This window comes from Salvia splendens, chromosome 20 (assembly GCF_004379255.2).
Source record: "Salvia splendens isolate huo1 chromosome 20, SspV2, whole genome shotgun sequence".
Taxonomy (NCBI): Eukaryota; Viridiplantae; Streptophyta; class Magnoliopsida; order Lamiales; family Lamiaceae; genus Salvia; species Salvia splendens.
In genome coordinates, this window is record NC_056051.1 from 9,156,099 (window position 1) to 9,166,230 (window position 10,132).

The window sequence follows — 10,132 nt, forward strand, 5'->3', positions numbered from 1 at the left end:
TAGATCCCTGACTGGTCCCAATATGTGACTTAATATAAATAGGAGAATAAAGGAGACAGAAAATACACTTATTTTTATTCCTAATTTTCGTCCCCCTCTCCTACCAAGTGAGGGGTGATTTTTCTCTGCTCCGTGTGATAGGATTTATGTCTTCTTTATTTAAGTCCTAGTATTCTGGTGAGATCATCCCACACTAATATCAACATAGAGTCCGGGAACCAGTCAGAAGATCCGTTGTTTAGTACTCAAGATCTTCACGTGGAGAAGGCGCTAGCTATCTTCGATTCTTTGGAGAATCCTCAAGGTAAATTTGCTAATCCATAGCGAAGTATGTTTTAGGTTTCAATTATACTTAAAGCATGATTTAATTCAAGTTATGAGTATGATACATGTGATATTTGCGCGAATAGAATTTGTCTAAATAATCTGCAAAATAGATCATAATTATTATGTAATTGATTGATGTATGCTTCCGCTGCCAACCCCTTCATCTGGATGCGACCACTAGCTGTGTAGACATGCTCCAGCCGCAGCAGGGTCCCTACCCGACGTTCGAATGTCAGCCATATGATCAACCTTCGACAAGCGTCATGCCCGGCCTTCTGATGAAGCTAAGTCTCACTGGACCGAGCACAAGACGAGATGTAATTGCTACCCACCACCGCCTCTTCACGCCACTTATTTCCACAAGCATGCAGCTGTGAATACCATGCCCCAACCAGACGTTGAGGAGATTTTGCACGTAGCCAATTAAATACAATTAGATCCAGATTTCCCGGATGTGATTGCACAAGTAAAAGAGGCTATTCATTCTAGTGTTGAGTAATGTTGAGGCACCTAGGGAGTTAATTGTGAAAGAGGTAGATAGCGGATTTGGGAGAAATGGAAATCCGATAAGATGTGGAAATATGCTGACACTATTGGCAACCATAGCAAGATTAGTGAGAATATTGCAGCAGATGAGATGCACTTCGTCACGGACAAGACAAATAATTGTGAGGATGTTCCTAGTGACGTTTTCATCCACAAGGGCGGTGATGTTACAATTATTAGTCGCCATTCAACACCGTTGATGCTCGGTTCATCCATCCACGTGACGACACGCCGTGTTTGGGCAATCTTGGACTCGTTGACAAGCTCCTGGTTTTATCATTAAATTATAGCAAACTCAAGGGTTCATCCTAGGTTAATTTTTTGATATAGATGATGAAGTGAGACGCTAAACTATTCTCTGTGTGTTTGATCCAAGAGGAGATACCTCACCAAGGTTTTCACTTTCAACTTCGTTCGTTGCTTCGTGGTTTTGACCTTGAGAACAGGGTGGATTTCAACCGTAGGGAAGTTGATACCAACATTTCTCTCATATCTTATTATTTAGTCTATTATTAATTTTTTCATATCTTTCCTCTATACTCTCTCCTTCCCTAAAGAGTATGAACTATTTCTTTTTACGTTCGTCCTTGAAAAGTATGAACTTTCTAATTTTGGAGAATTCAAACAACATATTACCTCTCTACACAACAATTTATTTATAACTTGTACCATTACCATTAACAACTTATACCATTAAAATAATATGAACTCCACTCTCTACTAACATTATTTCCACTACCCTCTCTCTTATTCCCTTTATTTATTAAAACTTGTGTTGAATCCATTGTTCATGCTCTTGGGGGACGGATGGAGTACTGCTTTCATGTTCATTAAGTTAGGGTTAGTCTTATAAATATGAGACATTGTATTTTTTTCTCGAAATACAATTATCCTTATTTTCATGCGTTTATTTCAATATTGTACCGTTCTTGGTTTCATCGACGGGCAAGCTCTCCGCCGATTGCACTCGCAATGCCGAAATCTTGTTGAGGGAAATTATCCATTAACGCGAATGATTTGATATTTTTGGAACTATATGTTTGGAAAATGAAAATGTGTGTTTGCCTATTGTCTACATTTGACTTTTGGTAGTGTGAAGAGATGAATATTTAAAAGCGGCAATCATTTTGTTGCAACGATTAATGATACGATATAGTATGAAAAGGTAGAGAATTGAAACAGAGGCGTAGTGGAGTAGCCATTGATGCACTATTTTTTTAAGTACTGCAACTACTTACAAATATACAAGGCAGAAATAGTATAGCTAAAGGTCAATACCGAGATATTGAACACATGGAATATAATTGCAACCGGTTATCATGTACTAAGCGTCAAATACTATCTAGAAAAACAAGAGTTTTGGAGATTTTTGAAAATAAAACAAGTAAAAGCAAGTAAACAAATAATTGCAAATAAACACGGAGATAAAAGTATAAAGATAAGGGAATTCCAGGCATGTGCTTTCACAATTATGGTTATACAAATTCCAACTACAACACCCTAGTACAGTTCTTACAAATTCCAGGCATGTGCTTTCACAATTATGGTTATACAAATTCCAACTACAACACCCTAGTACAGTTCTTACTTTGATAGAACGAGTCATCTAGGTTATGCTCGTGCGATACAAACGTTGATAACAAACACCAGGGGCGTCAATCCTAGATCCGTAACTTCTTAAAGCTCCTAAGACCCTTGAGAAGTCTCCACTCTCAATTAACAGTGTCGTTTTAAAGGAAGCTAATTGTAGTATCTATTAAGTGGACTTAACTCGCCAACCTCCTCTTACGATTATGTAGCAAGTTATATTAAATCATCACAGAATGTGTCACTCAAACGTGAAGCATTATCCAATTACTTAGGGAAGAAACGAAGTAAGAACAAAACGGATATTAAATAGTAAAACGGAATCATATAACCAAAGTCGTTACTAATACATCCCTAGAATCCTATGAGTTTAGTTGCACATAAAAGAATAAACTAAAAACATAGATTGTGGGGAAGTCAAAAAGAAAATAAGAACTAAAACAAATAAAACCCAAAGGTTGAATCCTTGTAGCCTTGATCTTCTCTTGATTCCTTCTTCAACCCCCTGCACTATGAAGTACTCTCAAATTTAAGCTTTGGAATTATTTGGCAAAAAGAAGATGAAAGATGAAGGAGTAGGGTTGGAGGAGGAGCCTTGCACTACAAAAAACTCGCCATTTAGTGACGGAAATATCCATCACTAATCATCGAATTTCCGTCACTAAACCACGTTAGTGACAGATTACCGCCGAAAAGAAGCCGTCTTTAAAAAGCTTGTCAATAAAAAATTTAGGGACTGATTTTTCTGACACTAAATTTAACAACAAAATCACCAGCGGAATACATTATCACAAAACCTATTGGGCCTAACATTCAGCCGTCTGAATTAGTGACGGACTTGGTCGTCACTAAAACTTTGTTCCCTATTCTCATAGTAGTGACCGAATAGTCTGTCACTAATTAAAGACCGACGTATCTCTGTCACTAAAGCTATGTTGCATATTTACGCATAGTGACGATCTAATCCGTCACTAATATAGCATTTGGATCAGATAAATTTTATAATTTAATGTTTCACCTGAATATTAATGAAAACCTAAAATTAATAATCAATAAAATTAAATATACAAAATAAAAATTTAATAAAAAAATTATGATTAATAAGTATAAATGTTAGTAGTTAAAACAATCAACGAAATGTATGATGTTCAAAAGAAAAGACAACTTATCAAGTTTGTAATACGTGGGTCATATCCCTACAGAACCGTCAGAGGCGTGGCTGGACTTGTGGGATGTCGTCATGAACTATTTCATCATCTCTTGCAACATCATTTTCCAACTTTGTTCTTTGTTCACGGATAGCATTGAGTTCCCTGACGCATTTCTTCTTGTAATTCTTCCAGCAATTCTTGGTGCAATTATTCGCGCAATTCCTCCCGTATTTCAGCTCGCACAGAAGGATCTAAGCCGGTTGGGGCATGAGCCAATCAATCCTGGAGTTCGTGCTGAACTGCCACCCACAAGGCTTTTTGCCAGATTCCCAGTTCCAAACATCCTTTTCTTTTTATCGAGCTTACCTCCAAAAATGTCATTGATAAAGATCTGGCTCAGAAATTCCCGGTTGGGGCAATCTCTTGCACTCTTGCCTGGTTAATAAGAAAAATTTTATATTAACAGACAGACAGAGACGTATATATTCAAGTATGATGTTATATAACTTGCTTACGTCTACAGCTCTCTTGTATGTATAACGCCCATCCTTGAACCTGTGTATGTCACTGAACGATTCATGATCGAGACTCCCCTCTCGGCAGCCTATTTATCAAAATATGAAAACTTAGCTATTAACAATTGCATAAAAATCACTATTGATGCTTTTGTTTGAATAAACAGAATCAGAAAGTATATATCACTATTAAATGGAGAAAAATATTATACCATTTAGTTTTGGATTCCCTCGATGTATTTTACCAAAAAGCACCCAACACAACTACTGAATCAATTTACCTTCAATCAGTTTACCCCAGTATCAATTAGTTTACCTCAATATCTACTAAATCACATAATTGTATTTTCATTAGGTGTTCTATATAAATATATATCACTTGCCTTGCGCATAGATCTCTTCTCAACAGATACCGAACCTCCATTTTCTGCTTATTCCTGTGCCAGGTCCATCCCGTTAGGTCATTCTTGCCTTCTTTGCGAGTTGACCACTTGATAACTTTTCGATCTTTCCAATGGTTTATCAATCCACTCCACAACTCCAAAGGTATGTAAATTGGCCGGGATTTACCTGCTTTGTACATCACCTTCAAGGAACTGATAAAACCCGAGTATCTTCTTGCAGTTTTTTCATGCCACATCTTTTTCACCTGATGCTCCCAATCAGAAGGCCATGAAAATGCTTTCTGTAAAGAATGCCAATTGATTACTGTATCAACAAATTTTCTAAGGGGAACACTATGGGAAACAGAAATTGACTGCCATGAATATGCTGGGTGACAAGTTGTTTTTTAATACAGGAATAGGTATACACAAAATTTTACTCAGCTCCCACAAGGATAAAGTTACAATTTATGAAGCATACACGGACCACAGTCTACACTCATCTTCAGCAAAGGGATCCATCGTTGTAGAGAGGATGAGTTTTTCATAAAATGTGTTTTATCTACAAGCTTAGCAGAATTTTATCAAATTGCTGGCAAATGTAAACCCTTAGAAATGAATTAAATATTTGTCACACATCGATATAAACATTTATCTTCCTTGACCACATTTATCGGGGTATCAGTTCACCAACATAGTCTACTAACGTCTATCCACTCTCACTTCCCATCTCATGAACTCTCAGATTGCTCAAAAAGCCACCTTCTGTATAACATACCCGTAACTCTCTCCCCCTCTCTATGTGATCAGCTGTAGTTTTTTATTAATCAATTGTGATTAAATAAGTGGCAGAGAAGAGGAGTGGAATAAATCTTTTAACTATTCTTCTAATTTGAATCAAGCAGTCAATATGCATTGCCCAAGGTAAACTATGACGTCACTGCTCTTAAATTATAGACTCATAATTTATCTAATAAGTTTTTTGTTTATGGTAATGAGACAACAAGTAGTAACTAATTTATCTTTTCCTTTATCTTTTTGTGTTTAAAGATAGGAGATTTTTTGCAGAGAATGTGTACAACAGCAGAGCTGAAATTCTATTTCACAAACTTCTTGCTAACTCCAAAAATTAATTAAAAAAATATACTTACTTGAAATTCACGATAATACTTGTCTTTTTGCTCTTGAGATGTCATTTTCCAAGTAGAACCTGTGACATTTGGAAGCTGGTGGAATGAAGAGATGGTTACCCTTGAGATCCGATGATGCGCACATATTTTCCTATAAAATCCAAATATTAGTGATTAATTGATAAAAAGTGCAAAAGATTAATAATTAGTAACTAATAACAAACCCTGTGTGGGAATTCATCTTAAGTGGCATACGACCATCAAACATAACAGGAGGTCCTTCCTCGACACCCTCTCCATCAACACCCTCTCCATCAACACCCTCCCCCTATCAACATCAATATGAAAATAGCACAAAATCAACAATTTATAATCTCCTAATAAGGTCTCACAACATCTAATGGATTTGCACATATAATAGCAGTATATATATGCAAAATTTAATTAACCAGTTTATCCGATAGAAGATAAATTATAAAATATGCAAAATTTATTTCCCTAAGTATGTCAACTTACTAGAAGGTCCTTTTGCTATCTGTGTCCTCTAGGGTTCCTCAAAAATATATTGCACCAGCTGCTCAACCTGAGCTCATCTCCCAAACTAGCAAACTGAGAAACTGCAATTAATTAGCTCCACGAGTTTGCCATCAATTTTTGTGAAAAAGCAGAGGAAGAAGATCAGTACCTAGGCTTCCCTGGGATGTTTCTGACTTTTACAGATTCAAGAGGTCGAGCAGCGCAGAGGAAGAGAAGATCAGTACCTAGGGTAAACCAAGGCGAAAGAGAAATCTAGAGTGAGGTTTGCACTGGCAGGGACTAATACAAAACCAACAGTTCATAAATCTCAAAATTATTCTTTTTCCAGATTCCATCCCATGATACATACATTCAGCAGATTATAAGACTTGCATGAGATATGCTTCCAAGTGCTCAGTAGCTTATAAGTCTTACAAGAGTTGAGTACAACAATTCCATCTATCATTGTTTGCCTATCAGCCAAATTCTAGTCCTACGTAATAGATTCAGAGAAATGAAGCCTGAAGAAGAAAATATTGTAAATACATTGATTCAGTACATCATACTCATTCAATATTTATTTATTCGACTTAACAATATAGGAAGCACGTACTTATACTTTATCATGTTTCTGATAAGCATATAAGATAGGAAGCCCTAACTTAACCCAAAACCATGGTCAAAGGTAACGGGTTGACTCCCTATTATATGCTATTCCACACTTTAGTGTGAAAGTGATGTGGGATCGTATCAATCCATCCCTCTTTTACACCGGACGTCCACGGACGGCACACGCCAGGTGGCAAACCCAAAGCCACGGGCCCACCATCCCCTTTGCTGCCCTTTTCCTTCGGGCCCACATTTTTCGGTGGCACCCCTTTGGTCACACCTACGGGTAGCCCCTTTCCGTAGGACATCCGGATCCACGTTCGCCGCACCAAATTGATAAGCATATAAGATAGGAAGCCCTAACTTAACCCAAAACCATGGTCAAAGGTAAAGGGTTGACTCCCTATTATATGCTATTCCACACTTTCGTGTGAAACCGATGTGGGATCGTATCAGTTTCCATCATCACCCCATTGAAAAGAGAATTAGGAAACAGTAAAAAAGACAAGAAGCACACAAGAAGAAGACAAGGAGCGAAAGTGGGAACTTATTGCTAAACGACTGCCTGAACAGAAGTTTCCTAAGCCATTTAACATGAATATTGTTGGAGAAAACAGAAGAAGATTTAAACTAAGAAATGTTTCTACAACAACAACTCAACTCCACCAGCTGGAATGGAAAAATAAGAACATCAGTTGGGTAAGAAACTGATGAAATGAACAGCAACATTATTTATTGTTTAGTTATCCCATTGCACAACGGAAAAAATGAATGATGAAAATGGTGAGTTTTCTCTCATACTATAATTGTTGAATTTGGTGCAGTAATATAATTGTATAACATTTGAACTTTGCAAATAAAGCTGGCATCAATGAAATTGGCAATGAAGTACATGAACTTTGCATATAAGCATATGATTTTATATACAAAATTAGGCTTAATCAAATCCACCAGAATCAACGTAATAAAATCCAGCGCACAAAAACAAACTAGTAAGCATAATATTGCAAATTGAAAAGGAATATGCTAAGCACCTGCGTTGGATTCACCAATGAGAGAAAGCTGCGAGTGAGAAAATAATAGAGAGAGAGAGAGAGTAATCGAGGCAGAGGTCGAGAGTTCGCCTTTTGAACTTCTTCTCGGCGTTCTTCGACACAAGCCTCGCACAGGATTGTCGGCGGGGAGCTCAGCGGCGCTAAGCAATGGTCGAGCTCGATGCGCTGCCGTGCTGGATAGAGGAAGAAATAGTGGTGGTGGTGTCTCAATTTTGGATTCTCGAGAGCTCAGCTGCAATGGTGACTGAGTCTGCTGAGTTCAGTTTTGAATAGGGCTTGCCGAGGAAGAACGCGATAGAGGGGTGTAATTAAAAAACTATTAAGTGTAATTTTGAAATTAGTTTCTTAAATCTAATTGTATTTAATAAAATCTGTAAAATAAATAAAGTTAATTACTCCGTATTTAATAAAAATGGAGTAAATTTAGTGTCGGACATGTGTTCGCCACTAAATTGAATAAAAAAATTTCAAATATATTGAATGTCGAAAGTAGTTTGCCATAAATTAAAAAAATTTATAAAAAACTAATACTACGATAAATATTAGTGTCAGATTAGTTTCCGTCTCTAAAATGAAAATCGAAATATATTTAATGACGAAAATGTTTGCCACTAAATCAAGAATTACAAAATTAAACTAAAAATAAAATAAATTTAGTGTTAAACTTATATCCGTCTCTAAATTTAAACTAAAAAAAATTCAAATATATTTAATGACGAAATATTCTGCCACTAGCTAAAAATTACAAAAAATAAACTAAAAAGAAAATAGATTTTAGTGTCGAACCGATATAGTCACTAAATTAAAAAATTATTAAATATATTTAATGACAAAATAGTATGCCACTAATTAAAAAATCACAAAAAAAAGTAAAATAAAATAATTTACTGACGGTATTCTGTCACTATTGTCACTATTGTAGAAATAAAATGTTATTATTTTCAAAAACTCATACTGAAATGTTATTATTTTCAGAAACTCGTTATTATTTTCAGAAACTCATACTGTCACTAATTCCGCCAATAATTAAAGCAGGATAACTTTCCGTCACCAATTCCGTTAGTATATCGCGCTTTTTTTTGTAGTGTTGGGGCTCCCCAATTTTGAAGGCTATGAATTGGTGAATATTAGGAATGAGGTTACGATGTATATATAAGCTTGAAAAAGGTTTAAATATAGTAAAATGTGTCCTCCAAGTAATAGGAAAGATGGAAATTTCTTGCTCCATAAGTTAAGGAAAAGATTTGGTTTAACAAGGTAATAGTTTCTTTATTTCCTTAAATTCCAGCCAGCACTTGACAACATTGCACAGTCTTCGTAAAATGACCATAACTTTCTCCACAGAACTCGGATTGATATGATCTTAGTACCAACGCGAATATCTTTCAAAGACGAAGAGAATGGTATAAAGCACGCCCTGATCTGACTTCAGAATCACCGGAAAAATGAGTTTGTCCAAATTTGGGAAATTGATCCCTAATATCATGAACTTTGTCTAAATTTTGGTTTTCCCATGAACTTTCAAATTAGTACCATAAATCATGATTTTTCGGATTAATTTGGTATTTCCCCAATATTCCAAGACTTTTTGAAAAAATTCCCTAAAATGTGTTCCTAGCGTTTATGAAAGAGAGAAACAAGGTTTTGTGTGTTAATTTCTGTAGCATACCGTCACAGGTGTGTGTTTCTAATTGAATTCTTAGTGTTTTTATTAAATTTATTTTGTTTTCTTTATTTTTAGAGTTTTATTTTGTTAAATAAAAGTTGTATTGTGTTTATTATTCCAAATAAATATGCCAACATGACATGCCATGTAAAAGAATTATGCTAAATAGGATTCAAAATGTCATATAAGCTAGCTGGATTTTACCCTTGATCCGCTGTGGGAAATACCAAACTAATCTGAAAGTTTATGATTTATGGTACTAATTTGAAAGTTTATGAGAAAAACCAAAATCTGGGCAAAGTTCATGATATTAGGGATCAATTTCCCTATATATTTCTACAAGTTTTCAATGACAATATTTTCTACCACTTAAAAGAAATGAACACTCTGTAAAACAAATTAATTAATTATTTTATTTTTACTGCAGAGAGACTAAAGAAGATAAATGCACACAATGGGATGATATTCTTGCTGAAACTATCGTCTGTAAAATCTGAAAATAGATTATTACCCCTTATTAAGAGCATCCACAATGGTTTTCGCCCAGCCATAGCCCAGCCATAGCCTAGCCACAAACTCCTCCTGCGACATCAGGCTATCCACAATGGCACCTAGCGCACCGCCTAGCCGAGCGCCGGCGCTAGGCG

At 35.9% G+C, this 10,132-nt stretch overlaps 2 long non-coding RNA genes across 2 annotated transcripts; both read right to left on the reverse strand.

The window, feature by feature from the left end:
• Positions 1-3,538: 3,538 nt before the first annotated feature.
• LOC121783059 lies at positions 3,539-4,411 on the reverse strand. The gene is made up of 3 exons (XR_006046512.1): positions 4,339-4,411; positions 4,127-4,215; positions 3,539-4,046 (listed from the first exon to the last, which is right to left on the reverse strand). It is a non-coding gene; the product is annotated as an uncharacterized LOC121783059 (long non-coding RNA).
• A 100-nt stretch (positions 4,412-4,511) lies between these two features.
• On the reverse strand, positions 4,512-8,126 carry LOC121783058. The gene is made up of 6 exons (XR_006046511.1): positions 7,799-8,126; positions 6,325-6,400; positions 6,156-6,248; positions 5,864-5,967; positions 5,661-5,790; positions 4,512-4,811 (listed from the first exon to the last, which is right to left on the reverse strand). It is a non-coding gene; the product is annotated as an uncharacterized LOC121783058 (long non-coding RNA).
• Positions 8,127-10,132: the final 2,006 nt, after the last annotated feature.